We start from the raw sequence: 13028 nt of genomic DNA, 5'->3' as shown, positions 1-13028 counted from the left end.
GGCCAGAAGAGGACTTCAGGTTCCCGGGAGCTGATTTACAGGCAGCTGTGAGCTGCTTAAGTGGATCCTAGTAATAAAATTTGGGTTCCCTGCGAGTTTGGAACATGCTCTTAAATGATGGACTATCTCTTCAGGCACATGTGTTTCTCAGCCTCGATTGAGATTTCTTTAGGAAAATGTGCACAATCTCTGCAGGCAGCCTTGGCTAGGTTGGTTGCATTGATGTTTCTGATGCTCAGCCATCAGGAGACAAAGGCTAGAGACCAGAAGGTAGCTTCTCTCCATTTTAGCATCACCCTTAACTCTCCAATTCCTCTAACCTGTCTTGTTCGAACCACAGACACAATGGTGCTTCCTCCAGGACTCTGGCGGTGTATTCTTGTCTGTTGAGCAAGGACATGAGGCTATGAATAAAGGTCAGCGTGACTCAGTACCTTGGGCTTTACTATTTATGAAATGGTTTGCCAGGAATTAGGGCCGGGGCTGGTCAGGTGTGCAAATTAGAGACAGCCACAAACTCTCTTGAGTTGAGCCTCTTTTTGAACCTTAGAGGCTCTCTGGGGAGCACATAACCAACCAGACCACCTATTCCCCTGAAAGAATGGATGAACACAGACTTTGGGCCCGAGATACTTCTGCAAGCTGTGAGACAGTGGAGTCAAACTGCTGTCGGGTCCTCAGCTTCCCAGCTTCTGTCACATGCAGCTCTACAGTTTTACATCAAAAACTGGAGGGTAAGAGAGCTGGGAGCTCATTATCATGGGTGTCTGGGAAAGTTAGGGGCGAGTTCTACATTAATTAAACCTCATTTGAATAATGACCACATGCTATTTATTTCCTTGAAGAGCTACTCTGAGGGAAGCAGAGAGGCTTCTACTAGAGGAAACCTGGTGGCCCGTGGACCAGACGCCCAGGACTTGGGGGAGGTAGGGGGAGGCAAAGGTGCTATTTTAAAATCACTGTTATTGAAGGAAACACCCATAACTGGAACACTGTGGGGCAGTTTGTCAGCTGTTTCTGTGAGAAAAGGCCTGGGGTCAGCCAAAGTCTTCTCCAGTCCTTTCAATGCTGCTCTCTGCTGTACATAGGAGATGGTCTAAAATCTGCCCATGTTATCTCCCCAAATCATGTGTTCTACTTCATCTGTTATGGGGCTGAGCAGAATGGTGGTGAACTTGGGATCTTTAGCCACCTTAGTGGTCATGAGGGGAACTCCACAGGAGGAGAGGTGTTCTCACACCAAACACCCAGATCTGCCTGATCTTGACCTGGGTGCTTAAAAATGATGTCATCTCTGCACCAAAAAGCAATGGTTCGTCTGTACATATGGATATTTAAATATGAACAGGGCTCATGATCTAGTCTATGTAAAACAAGCATCCTATGTGCTTTTTCTCTGTGATTTTTTTTTTTTTTTTTTGCAATTGGCTGAGCAGAGTGACTTCCTCTCTCATGTGGTACAGGAAGAAACCAGCCAGATTCCTTCAGCCCTGTAATTAAATCACATTCCTTCATGCCTTTGGCTGCACCCAGAAATCTTCATTCCAGGAACTACTGGCCCATCAGTCTAGGATAGAGTTCAGAGCCATAAACAAAGAAAAGAAGGCTCATGCCTGATTCTGTTGAGTGTGTGGCTCAAGAATTCACACATGCCGGCACTTACAAGATTGCATACTGGAGCTCCACACACTTAACATTATGATATTGCAGAGGAAGGGAGGGACTGTGCACACATGCCATTTTCATACTTCAGGGTGATAAAGGATTTCATGTTCTTGGGGTTTTAGAGCCACCAAGACCCAATGAATGTTCTTCATGCAAACATCATGAGTCTTTAAGCAAGACTTTAAAACAAGGGTGCAATTATCATATATGTAAAGAGACCCTGTGGTGGTTGGAAAGTGCACTGCCCAGGAAATGGCAGAATTGGAGGTTGGCCTTCTTGGAGGAGGGGTCTCCCTGTGGGGGTGAGTTCTTTAAATCCATCTCCCAGCCATGTGGGAGATAGTCTGCTCCTGGCTTCTTTTCGATAATGATGTAGAACTCTCAGCTCCTTCTCCAGCACCATGTCTGTCTGCACACTGCCATGCCCTCTGCCTGTTGATAATGGACTGACCCTCTAAACCTGTAATCCAGCCCCGATTACATGTTGTCCTTGGTCATGGTGTCTCTTCTCAACAGTGGAAACCTAACTAAGATGCCAGACTGAATAGTTCATGGGATTGCTCAAATGTCCTTGTCCCCATCATTCTTTTATCTTCTGCAATGGCCCAACCCAATCTGTATCCAGTCCAGGGTGGTCCTCCAGTCTTGGTTTCACTGTACTCACCTATACAAGGCACTTTCCTTCAGAGTCTCCTACTGTCTACAATACCACCAGCCATGGCATCCTTTTCATTGAAGGGTGAAGTCTATTCCCTTGGATGGTCACCAAGTCTCCCATGTGGTTTTATAGAATAGCAAAGCATCTACGGGGACAGGACACAGATTCTGGGGCTTAGAGATTCGGCTCAGCCATGAAGAACACTTGTTACTATTGAAGAGTACCCAGGTTCTATTCCCAGCATCCATATGATGGCTCACAGTTGAACTGCTGGCCAGTATCAGAAATTCTAATGCCTTATCTTGTCATCTTCAGACATCAGGCAGGCACTTGGTGCACACAGTTCCATGTAGACAGAACATTCACACATTTGATAACATAAACACGTCTGATTTTTAAAAGGTTTGAGCTTTGGACTATGGTCATGGGTGATGCTGAGCATGGATCCCAACAGCTCTCTTTTAAGGGGAGGAGGGACACCAGAAGTTTGGAACCCGGTGGCTGTAGGTGAGGGAGCACCGTATGGTTATGTCAGTATAATGCGTCCTGGTTTGGTAGTGCTCATCTCATGACTCTGATGGTGCCCATGAGGCAGAGTTCTCATCACTGACCTTGGCAACTGTCAGCACTGTGGGAAGGTGGCAGGTAAATGACTATGTCTTTCTTCAAATACAATGAAAGAGGTTCTTTTCCCCTTGTTTTCTATCATCATAGAGTTCTAAAAACCACTGTGGTCCAGAAGAACTTAATTTGAAAGTCATTACAATGGAGATGGGGGGGTGTGAGCTGATAGTTCATTAAGGAAATATTTGATGAGTCAAGAAAAAAGTGCCAGAGTTAATATTATAAAAAGGATTAATGAGCCGGGTGGCTCCAAATATTCATAAAAGTAAATAACAACACAAAACACAGGCCCTCCTCTCTGTTGGCCTGACAGGCTTCTGACAGTGTATCCTGATTTGTTTGTTTTAAATGGTTGAGGCTCTAGGCTTGCCCATATGGCCGATGTTGTCTCTCATCTGAACTTGACATGATAACTTTATGTTTTTGTGTAAACACATTCCTAATGCCTTAATCGCTTTAGCTGATGTGGGCTCAGTGTTTGCCAGCCAGTTAGGGATGAAGAGGCTTAATGTATTTCTTCTTTAAAAACAATAACAAAAACAACAACAACAGCAGCAGCAACAATAAAACCTCAAAAGAAAGAAACAAAAAAACAAGTTTGCTTTTTTTTTTTTTTAAACCTCAACAACTTCATAATCACCAGAAAAGTAAACTGGAATTTATGTTGTCTGGTGGGTACTTGTTCCTCTCTCTAGAGCACTATTGTATTAGGGTTTCCAGAGAAACAGAAATGGCAGAATGAATACACATTGTCTTAGTTAGATTTCTATAGATGTGAACAGACACCGTAGGCAAGGTATCTCTTTTTTATTTTAAGGCTTGTTTTATTTTAATGACTGATCATGTGAGGCCACAGTGAGGTCACTATGCACAGACATGAAGGAAGCTTTATTTTTTGGTCTCTTCCTCCTTGGACAGAGTCTTGATGATCTCCTCCTTCTTGGCCTGGGGGTGCTCCTCCCCCACGTTTTTGTGCTTCCTTGGTCTTAGACCTGCGAGCCTCTGCCTGGTCAGCCTGTAGATTCTTCCATGCCTTGTCTGCTTTCGGTTTGAGGATCTGCTCCATAAGAATCCATTGGTTTTTTAATACATTCCGTTTAACCTTTAGGTACAGGCTGTGATATATATGGCGATCAATCTTCTTAGATTCTCAGTATCTTCTGAGAAGCCGGTGCAGGATCCTCATCCTTCTCAACCAGGTCACCCTCTCAGGCACCCATGTGTTGGCAGTACTCGTTCCATTCCCTATAACCATATGCCTGCCCTTCAAGGTGTGTTTCTCTCAGCGAGTCTGAGAATGGACAGTTACAGGCTTCCAGATGATCAGGCCATCTTCAATCAGCTTCCTGATCAGCTAGCAGGAGTTGGCATTGGCGATTTTATTGGTCGCATTGGGGTCCAACTGGACCTTCTTTTTACCACAGTGGAGGACACTAGAGGCAAGGCTCTTCTGTAGCCTGAGCCTGCTCATAGCTGCAGACACAGAAGCCAAGGTAATTCTTATAAAGGACAAGATTCCTTTGCAGCTGGCTAACAGTTTCAGTGGTACAGTCCATTATCATCATGGCAGGAATCATGGGAGCATCCAGGCAGAGTTGGTGCTCTAGGAGCCCAAAGTTCTTGATGCACAGGCAGCAAAAAGAGATTGCCTGTACCACTGAGCATAGTTTGAGTATATACAAATCTCAATGCAAAGCCACCACAGTGGCACACTTCCTCCAACAAGGCCACACTCACTCCAACAAGGCCAGACCCACTCCACCAATGCCACACCTACTCCAACAAGGCCACACATACACCAACAAGGTCACAACTACTCCAACAAGGCCACACCTCCTAATAGTATCACTCCTCGTGGGTCAAGCTTTCAAACACATGAATCTATGGTGGCCCACACCTATTCAAACCACCAAACACATCAAAAGGTAATTTGGCTTAAAGGACGCTGGATAATCTAACAATGGCTGTCTCATACAAGGGAATTGAGAAAACCATTGGCTGCTCCGTCTATGATGATTGATGCCTCAGCCATCTTAACCTGGTGCTGAAGGCACGTGAGTTTCCTGGAGGAGTTTGCCTTCAGTCTACAATGAGATATCAGAGAAGGTGGTTAGAATATTAGCAAAGGAATGCAGCAGCCACAGGAGAGATGAACTTGCCAGTGAGAGTGAAAGCAGGCAGACAAAAATCAAAGCCTCCTTCTTTCACATTCTTAAATCTGGGTTGCCACCAGAAGGCCACACCTACACTTAGAGCAAATCTTCCTGATTCAAATATCCTGATCAAGAAAATCCCTCATAAGAGTGCCCAGATGCATGCATTTTAATTGAATTCAGAGCGACTCAAGTCAGCAACCAAGATTAGATATCAAGTCTGCCAACTCTCTCATACAATTTATTTTTCTTGCTTCCTTTATATTTTGGGCCCTAGAATAACCAAGCCGTGCCACTCATATAGCTTAGCCTTGAAGCATTCATCTGCATTCTGTTCTCACTAGAAATCAAGAAGCACATTATAATATCTCCACTCACCTGGCTGATCCCTGCCTCACCCAGGAACTAGTCAGCTTGCTGTCACTCCAGTCTCAGAGACTGGATTGTTGATAATGAGGCTTCAAGTCCAAGATCAGAGCCCTGGCAAATTTACTGAAGCCTGCTACCTGGCTTGTAGATGGTGCATTCTGCCTATATTTTCCTGGGTGAGAAGGTCCAGTAAGCTCTCGGGGGGTTCTTTTTAAACATAAGTGCACCAATAACACAGGGGAGGAGTCTATCTTTATGACTGAAGTCACACCCTCCAAATTGTTGCTTCCCAATGATGTCATCTTTGGTAATATCTTCCTAGGCGTGGTGTAGGGGAGACATTTAGATCACAGCAACCTCTACCGATGGAGATGGCTCTCCTCCAGCTTGCACTGGCATCGTCAGGCTTCTGTGTGGAGGCAGCACAGGCAACCTAAGTCCCAAGCATGTCCCTGTTATGTCTCTTTGGCCCTAAAGTCCCCTGTACCATGACCTTCAACATGTAACAGCTGCCCTTGTGTGCACCAGAGCTCAGCTTCCCTGATGTCAGGCAACTGGGATCTACCTCTATCTCCTTTTAAAACCATTTTTTAGCTAAAGTATATGGGTCAGTATGTAAACTACTTGTTGTACATACATGGAGACCTGAGCTTGGATCCCCAGAGCCAACTTACAAGTCTAAAGTTGTAGCATCCACTCTGACACCAGAATAAGGGAGACATAGTCTTGGGGACCTCTGAAGTTCACTGCCCACCCCAGAGTCAATGTTTTACTTAGGGTTATAATAATATGAAGGCACACCGTAACCAAGGTTATTCTTATAAATACAACATTTAATTGGGGTTGGGTTACAGTTTCAGAGGTTCAGTCCATTACCATCAAGGTGTGAACATGGCAGCATCCAGGCAGGCTTAGTGAAGGAGGAGCTGAGAGTTCTACATCTTCATCTGAAGGCTGTTAGGAGAATACTGGCTTTCCGGTAGCTAGGATGAGAGTCTTAAAGCCCACACCCACAGTAACACTCACTCCAACAAGACCACATCCACTCCAACAGGGCCATACCCTCTAAAGTTGCCTCTCCCTGGGCTGAACATACACGGACACACGCACACGTAGGGACACAGGCACGCATGCACACAAACCATCACAGGCATCAGTTCCCAGATCCCAGTGATAAAAGCCTACCTCAAAAACCAAGACAGGCACTGGCAAGATAGCTCAGCATGCAAGGGCACTTGCCACCAAGCCTGAGGATCTGAGTTCTATCCCCAAGACTCACCAGGTGGAAGATGGGACTGAATCCTACAACATGTCCCTTGGTCTCTACATATGTGTTGTAGCATGTATGTGTCTCCCCCAACTACGAAAAATTATTTCATAGAGGAATGACACCCAAAATTGTCCTCTGACCTCTACATGCATGCACATACACAAATCATGAGTGTACACACACACACACACACACACACACACACACACACACACACCACTTGTCTTGGAGACTAGTCTCATGTAGATGTTTTTCAAGATAATACTGTTCTTAGTCCAATTCTTGTCCTATTGTCCAAAGAGAGAGACATCTCTAATACAGCCGGGTATGCACAAGGTTTCCCATCTAACGAAATAGGAAACGGGAATGTTATATTTCCCAATTTCAGGATGGAAATCAATGCATTCTGCTCCGTGACTTTGCACGTTCCTGCTTATCTTCAGAAGTGATAGTCAGACATTGTTGTCACTTGGTCAATTGGAAGTGCCAATATGACATTGGGGGGTGGGACAGGGATGAGAGACAATCTGGCACTGGTCTATGCACAAACCCACAGTTGTAGGGAGCCGTTCCCTGCTTCATTTGTCATAGTAGGGACAGCATCAGAGGGAAAGTGGCTTATGCCTCTTAAATAAGAAACAAGCTTATGCAGTTTCATAGGATGTAAGCTGACACAAGCTTGGGTTTCTGTTGACTTTTGTCTTGAGTGAGTGAAGACACAGTTTTCAGCTTTCCCTAATAGGCTCTGGGTTGTCCTGAAGGTTTTAAAAGCTGTCACATGTTTCATTTTAACATTTTCATCTCAATGCTCTGAATTCCCAATCTTCGTGTGTAATGCCCTTTGGTGCTTATATCACTCTGGTCAGGCCATTGGTCCTAATAGTTACTTAAGGTTTCCTTTTCAAACACACTGCTTCGGATGAGGGAGACAGATGGGGTGGAGCCTGAGGAACTGGACACACGGTAAAAAACTAAGCATGGGTATAAGTTCTTGTACCAAGAGTTGGAGAATTCCTGGGATTTACTGCCAGCCCTCCTGACCTATAGTGGTGAGATTGAGGACACAGAGAGACACTGGGTCAAAAACAAGGTAAATTGGTCCACTGACCTGCATGTCACACATATGAGCACGACACGCATAGCACATATGCATATATGCATACACACAAATGGGAAAATATGTTATTAAACATCCATGCATGTAACGATATTTCCTCAGAAAACCCCCATTGCACTTTCTTTAAAGAGGAGATAGTTGCAAAAACAGATGCAAGGGAAAAGAAGTTGTAATGGAAACGAGTTGGACACCCCTTCATTATATGGGGATTCATGTAGACGTAGATTTTTTTTTCAAACCTACTTTAATAAGGGTTCTCAAATGCTTAGAGCCCCCTTCTAGCCCACTGTCCAAAGGTAGGGGAGAAAAGATGATACATAGGGCAAGTGGAAGTGGACCTGTTTAGAAGTAGTTCTTTGGGGCAAATCCAGTCTGACCTGTCAGGTCACCGGCAGTCCAGTCCAGTAGTGTCAGGATACCAATAGTCCAGGTGAAAAAAAAAAATGCCACCTAAAACAGAACAGCACTGGTAGCACAATCTTGCAGAAACAGTCAGGCCTCCATCAAACTGGCACTAGTCAGCATGAGTAACCAAAACCAGCTGGAATACCAGGAATGCTTTGCCACACCTTCAATAAAGTGAAGGTCAGTGAGAATCAAGACCAAGGAGGGATTGCAGGCAAACAATGCAAGCACCTCATCAGTGTCTACTGAGTCATATTCATAATCTCTCCCAATATCACGTGACTCGCCTTAACGAAACCCCACATTAGTGTGCATCACAGGACAACCATAAATTTCCACTTCCACTTCAGACACCAGAATGTGAGGAACCAGAGAAAGACTGAGACATATGGAACAAACAAGGATATCCTATTGAATTGTAACATGTCCCCAAATGACTGGGAAGGTAAGATACCTCTTTTCCGAGCTGCTAAATTTCATTTAAATCACAGTGGCATCCAACTGGCCGGTTTCCTAAAATTGTCTCTGTTTTTACCTGATACACACGCTTTATAATTTGTGGCTGATGATGGACCTTCATTCAATAGCTCTAGTCTTCCTTTTGCTACAATGTAAGTTCTCCTTTCTTTCACATTCAACCCCTAACACTAGATAGGAGAGAAAAGAGGAGAGAGGGAAAGGGTTTCTATTACCATTAGATGACCTCCTGTTGATTAGGGGCATGGAGTTCCTTGGGGGGCAATTTTGATCTTCATTGTCAAGATGTTTAGTTTCTTCTTTGGGCATGACTATTTAACAAACTGCAACCAACAGCAGCCGACCTATGGGGTTCTAGCATTTATATGTTCTCTGAAAAGTCTCCAGCATTCCAAATGTTACACATTTGCAAAATCTATCTGCTACTGGCAAAATCACGCCCCTGGTAGAACACAAGGCAAATCATAATCAGCCACTGTTGATAATCGGAAGCAACCCCATGCCCCACAGCCTGGATTAAAACAAAAACATAGTCTTATAATATTTCTATCTTTTTAAATACACCAAAATTCTCACTGCAATTGGCCAGTTTCATTTGGACATTAGTATTACTGACTTTCTATCCTTTAATCCACTGAGGGCATCCTGATTAGTTTCAATCAGTCATTATAGCTATATTTTTCTCGGTAGAACCCAGGGAAAAACATGAAATTCTTGTTTCTAAAGCACACACCTCAAGTGATCATTATAACAACCTCCCAGTCACTTATCTGATGTGTAAGTCTAGGGAGCTTTTTGAAGATCTGAGTGTACCTCTAGGTCCCAGATCTCAGCCCCAACAGCAAGTATGCGGCTGATGAGGGCTAAGAATTGACGGCTGTCAGGGTGGTCGGCAGCACGAAGTATGGTCCTTTCTAGCGAGGCTTGAGTTTCTAGACTCCGTATCATTGTATGTAGCTACAGTCTCCGACCTGGAATGGATGAGATATCTCGGGGATTCCCGTGGCATAGGCTGCTGTCAGCTGTAAGCAGATTTCTTTCTGTATCACCTGTAGGTATTTTAGCCTGGCACATAAATCATTATTACTATGACATGTTGGTTCACTAACACCATCTAATACAGTCTGAGGTTCTAAGGCCCCTTATAAGATCTCAAAGGGGGTAAAGCTGAATGTGGAAGGGTTATTTCTTGGTCTGAAGAGAGCAAGAGGGAAGGAGTGTCACCCAGTCTGCGCCAGTCTCCAATGTCAATTTGAACAGGGTCTCTGTTAGTGTCTTATTTATTTATTCTACCTGTCCTGAACTTTGAGGTCTGTAAATATAATGAAATTTTCAATCAACCTCTAAATACTTGGCCACACCTTGGCTTACCTTGGTAACGAAAGTAGGGCCATTGTCTGAGTAGATTACCTTGGGCATTCTAAATCGGAGGAAAGATTTCTTCCAGTATCTTCATGAAGATTGTAGAGGCCGTCTCTTGTTTGGTGAGGAAAGTTTTTTTCTATTACTGGAAAGGAATCTACAAGCACTAGGAGACACTTGTGATCATATTTTCCTGTTTTTATCTCAGTGAAGTTCACTTTGACTTTTTCCTAAACTCTCTAGGTCTCTTTGTCCTGTTTTCTTGTTAAGCATTTATTTACTGACATATCTTTCTCTGAGGAATATAGATTTTTTTTCTCAAGTGTGTCATTGTCTTTTTTTTTTCTCTTCTTTTAAGCAATTTGGGCCTTTTCTTCTGTTGTACATTTTAAGTGAGGCCATCCCTTACTCCAATCCCAGTTCCCAGTTGCTGTCTCTTGTAGGCCTTTAACCAGGATAGGATCCTGCATAGCCATTTTCCAAGCCACTTTATCTGCTTTGTTACTGTCCCATGCCACTGAATTTCTTCCTTCTGATATCCTGAGCAATGAATAGTACTCACTGTTGTTGGCTTCATCAGGGCATCCAAGGGATGGTAAATGCATCTGCAGTGCTGATGTGCTGGGGGGTAGAAGTTCAGCCATCCCAGATGACATTGTGTTTGTTGCCCACCATGGCAGCACCCACTTATCTCTGACCTTCATGAAGAGGATTGTTCCTGTCTGTGGACATGGTCCTTGGCTTTAAGCAGGGGTGAATAAGCCAGTCACAGAGGTCTTTCCTCCACCCATGGGCTTCTGCCAGTGCTTGACACTTGGTCTGTAGTGGCTCCAGGTCAGGATTGGGCAGCAAGGTGACAAGATTGCCCCCAACAGGTGGAGAATCTAGTCCATGTCAGCTGATCAGTGATCCCATCCTCTGGGACATTTCATTTAATGGCAAAACATCAGCCACTCTACGACAGTTTAAGTCCTGGATTGGGTGATAATTGTCAGAGCCCAGTTGGCAGGAATGATGTTTTCCAGGCAGAACGGCACTAAGCCACACACACATCTCCCAGCATCAGGTACTGGTGCACTGAGACAGTTCTTAAGCTCCACATACACAGTCTGTAGATATGCAAACTCATGGCCTCACCCAGCCATTTTAGTCCATGCAAGCCATTTTTGAGAGCAATCTTCTCATGAGCAAGGGATAGGGGCAGTCAGGGATGACCATGAACTAGTGGGTGGGGTACCTGGCCCACACCAAGGTACACTGTTCTTCAGGCAGTCCATAAGGATTGTTTGTTGCCAGTAGCCTTTGCACTTACGGACTTTGGATATTGGCCCACTGGAAGGGGCATAGGAGCACAGAGCATGGGGTCCTGTTTCCACACTTCCCTTCTATCTCTATACATAGCCAGCACTCTAGGACCAAGAAGCTCTCCAGTGGCCCCTCTTGTTCTTTCTTGGGCAGTCCCTGACCCAGTGTACTTTTTCTTCATATTAGGCACACTGATCTTTATCCAGGTATTCTCTTCTGTTGCCAGGTACTATCTTCCTAGATTCGCTAACTACTGTGGCCAGTGTATGTTCCTCTCTTGTCTCTTTTCTTCCCTAGCTTCCTGTTCTTTTTACCTTCTTTCCTCTTTCTCTTCCTCAGTCTCTCTGTCTGTATCTTCTTCTACAGCTATTAGTTGCTGTCCACTTTTGTGCACCGACCCTGAATCATATATCAACCTTATTTTCTCTGCAACTTACAACAACTCTCTCAGTGACTTAGCTTAACCCTTCAAGTTTCTGTAACTTTTTCTTTATATCTTTTTCTTACTTTAGCCAAATTGGTGGGGCATTTTCTAGCCCCTCGGAGACCCACCCTTGGAGCCTGGCGGCAGACCCGCAGCACTCCCTACCTTCAGGGGTATTCAAGTAAACAGTCAGGAGTGATGGTCTTCCATCGGTGTCTGGAACATTCTTTCTGGCTTCTAGTAGGAATCCGTCTTTCCTCAGTGGTAAAGAAGACCTGTGACAGTTACTAACAAGCATTTCAGATGGGATGGTGAGAAAACAAGGGTGTCTTGAGAATAGAGGTCTACTGAAGAGGGCAAACAGCTTTTAGTCACACAGCTAAACCAGGGGGCCTTCTTGGGAAAAAATGGCCATTGTAGAAATAAGCACAAACATTGTTCCTGTGAAACAGAAAGGAAAGCAGAGAGGCAGCTGATCTGCTATCGACTATCTCTCTGTACTTAGATTTTACTTAAGAAATACTTCCCTTCAGTGTCAGCTCAGTGTGTCTGTCTCTCAATAAACCCAGCCTCTGAAGGACACTAGGCTTCTAGTAAGAACTAATAACAAAACGATGAAGAGAGGGTTAGAACCTGGGTGTTAGATACTAAGTGGCTGACAAAAGAATTGTAAACAGTTTACCTGGGGCTATCAGGACTGTAGTAGTAGTCCTTTACCAAGCTGTATCACTGGTTTAAAGGCCCATGGAAAAGAAAACATTAATCATGACCTTAGCCACAGCCAAAGCCTGAATTCTAAATTTTGACTGGCAAAACAAAGTTCTTCACAGTTTGTTGTAGATACTTTGAAACTATTTTACGGGCTTCTATGCCCCCCCCCCAACCTGGGGCTTTTTGACCACAGGGGCAGGAACTGGCTGCTGTGGCGATAGGATCAAAGGCACTCTCCATGTCAATGATGACTAACAGGGAAGGTTACTTAATGTTGGAGATCAACTCCTCTCAGGAGTAGGGCCAGCAGATAAGGCAGGATCCTTTCAAGAACTTCTCTTAATGAACACTCCTCCTTTTGTTAGCAAGTGTTGAAGGTCTGGCCACTGACGGCATCAACTGGAATTATTTATTTATTTTTTCCAGGGACAAAAGTCTCATAATACAACCACTAACTCTACTCTATCTTTGTTGTCAAAGCGTCAACC

At 44.4% G+C, this 13028-nt stretch overlaps 1 pseudogene; it reads right to left on the bottom strand.

Annotated features, from left to right (window-relative positions):
* Positions 1-3862: 3862 nt before the first annotated feature.
* Positions 3863-4418, bottom strand: LOC134484501 (large ribosomal subunit protein eL19-like; annotated as a pseudogene).
* Positions 4419-13028: the final 8610 nt, after the last annotated feature.

Source organism: Rattus norvegicus, chromosome Y, assembly GCF_036323735.1.
Source record: "Rattus norvegicus strain BN/NHsdMcwi chromosome Y, GRCr8, whole genome shotgun sequence".
NCBI classification, from domain to species: domain Eukaryota; kingdom Metazoa; phylum Chordata; class Mammalia; order Rodentia; family Muridae; genus Rattus; species Rattus norvegicus.
This window is presented reverse-complemented; position numbering and strand designations above follow the sequence as displayed.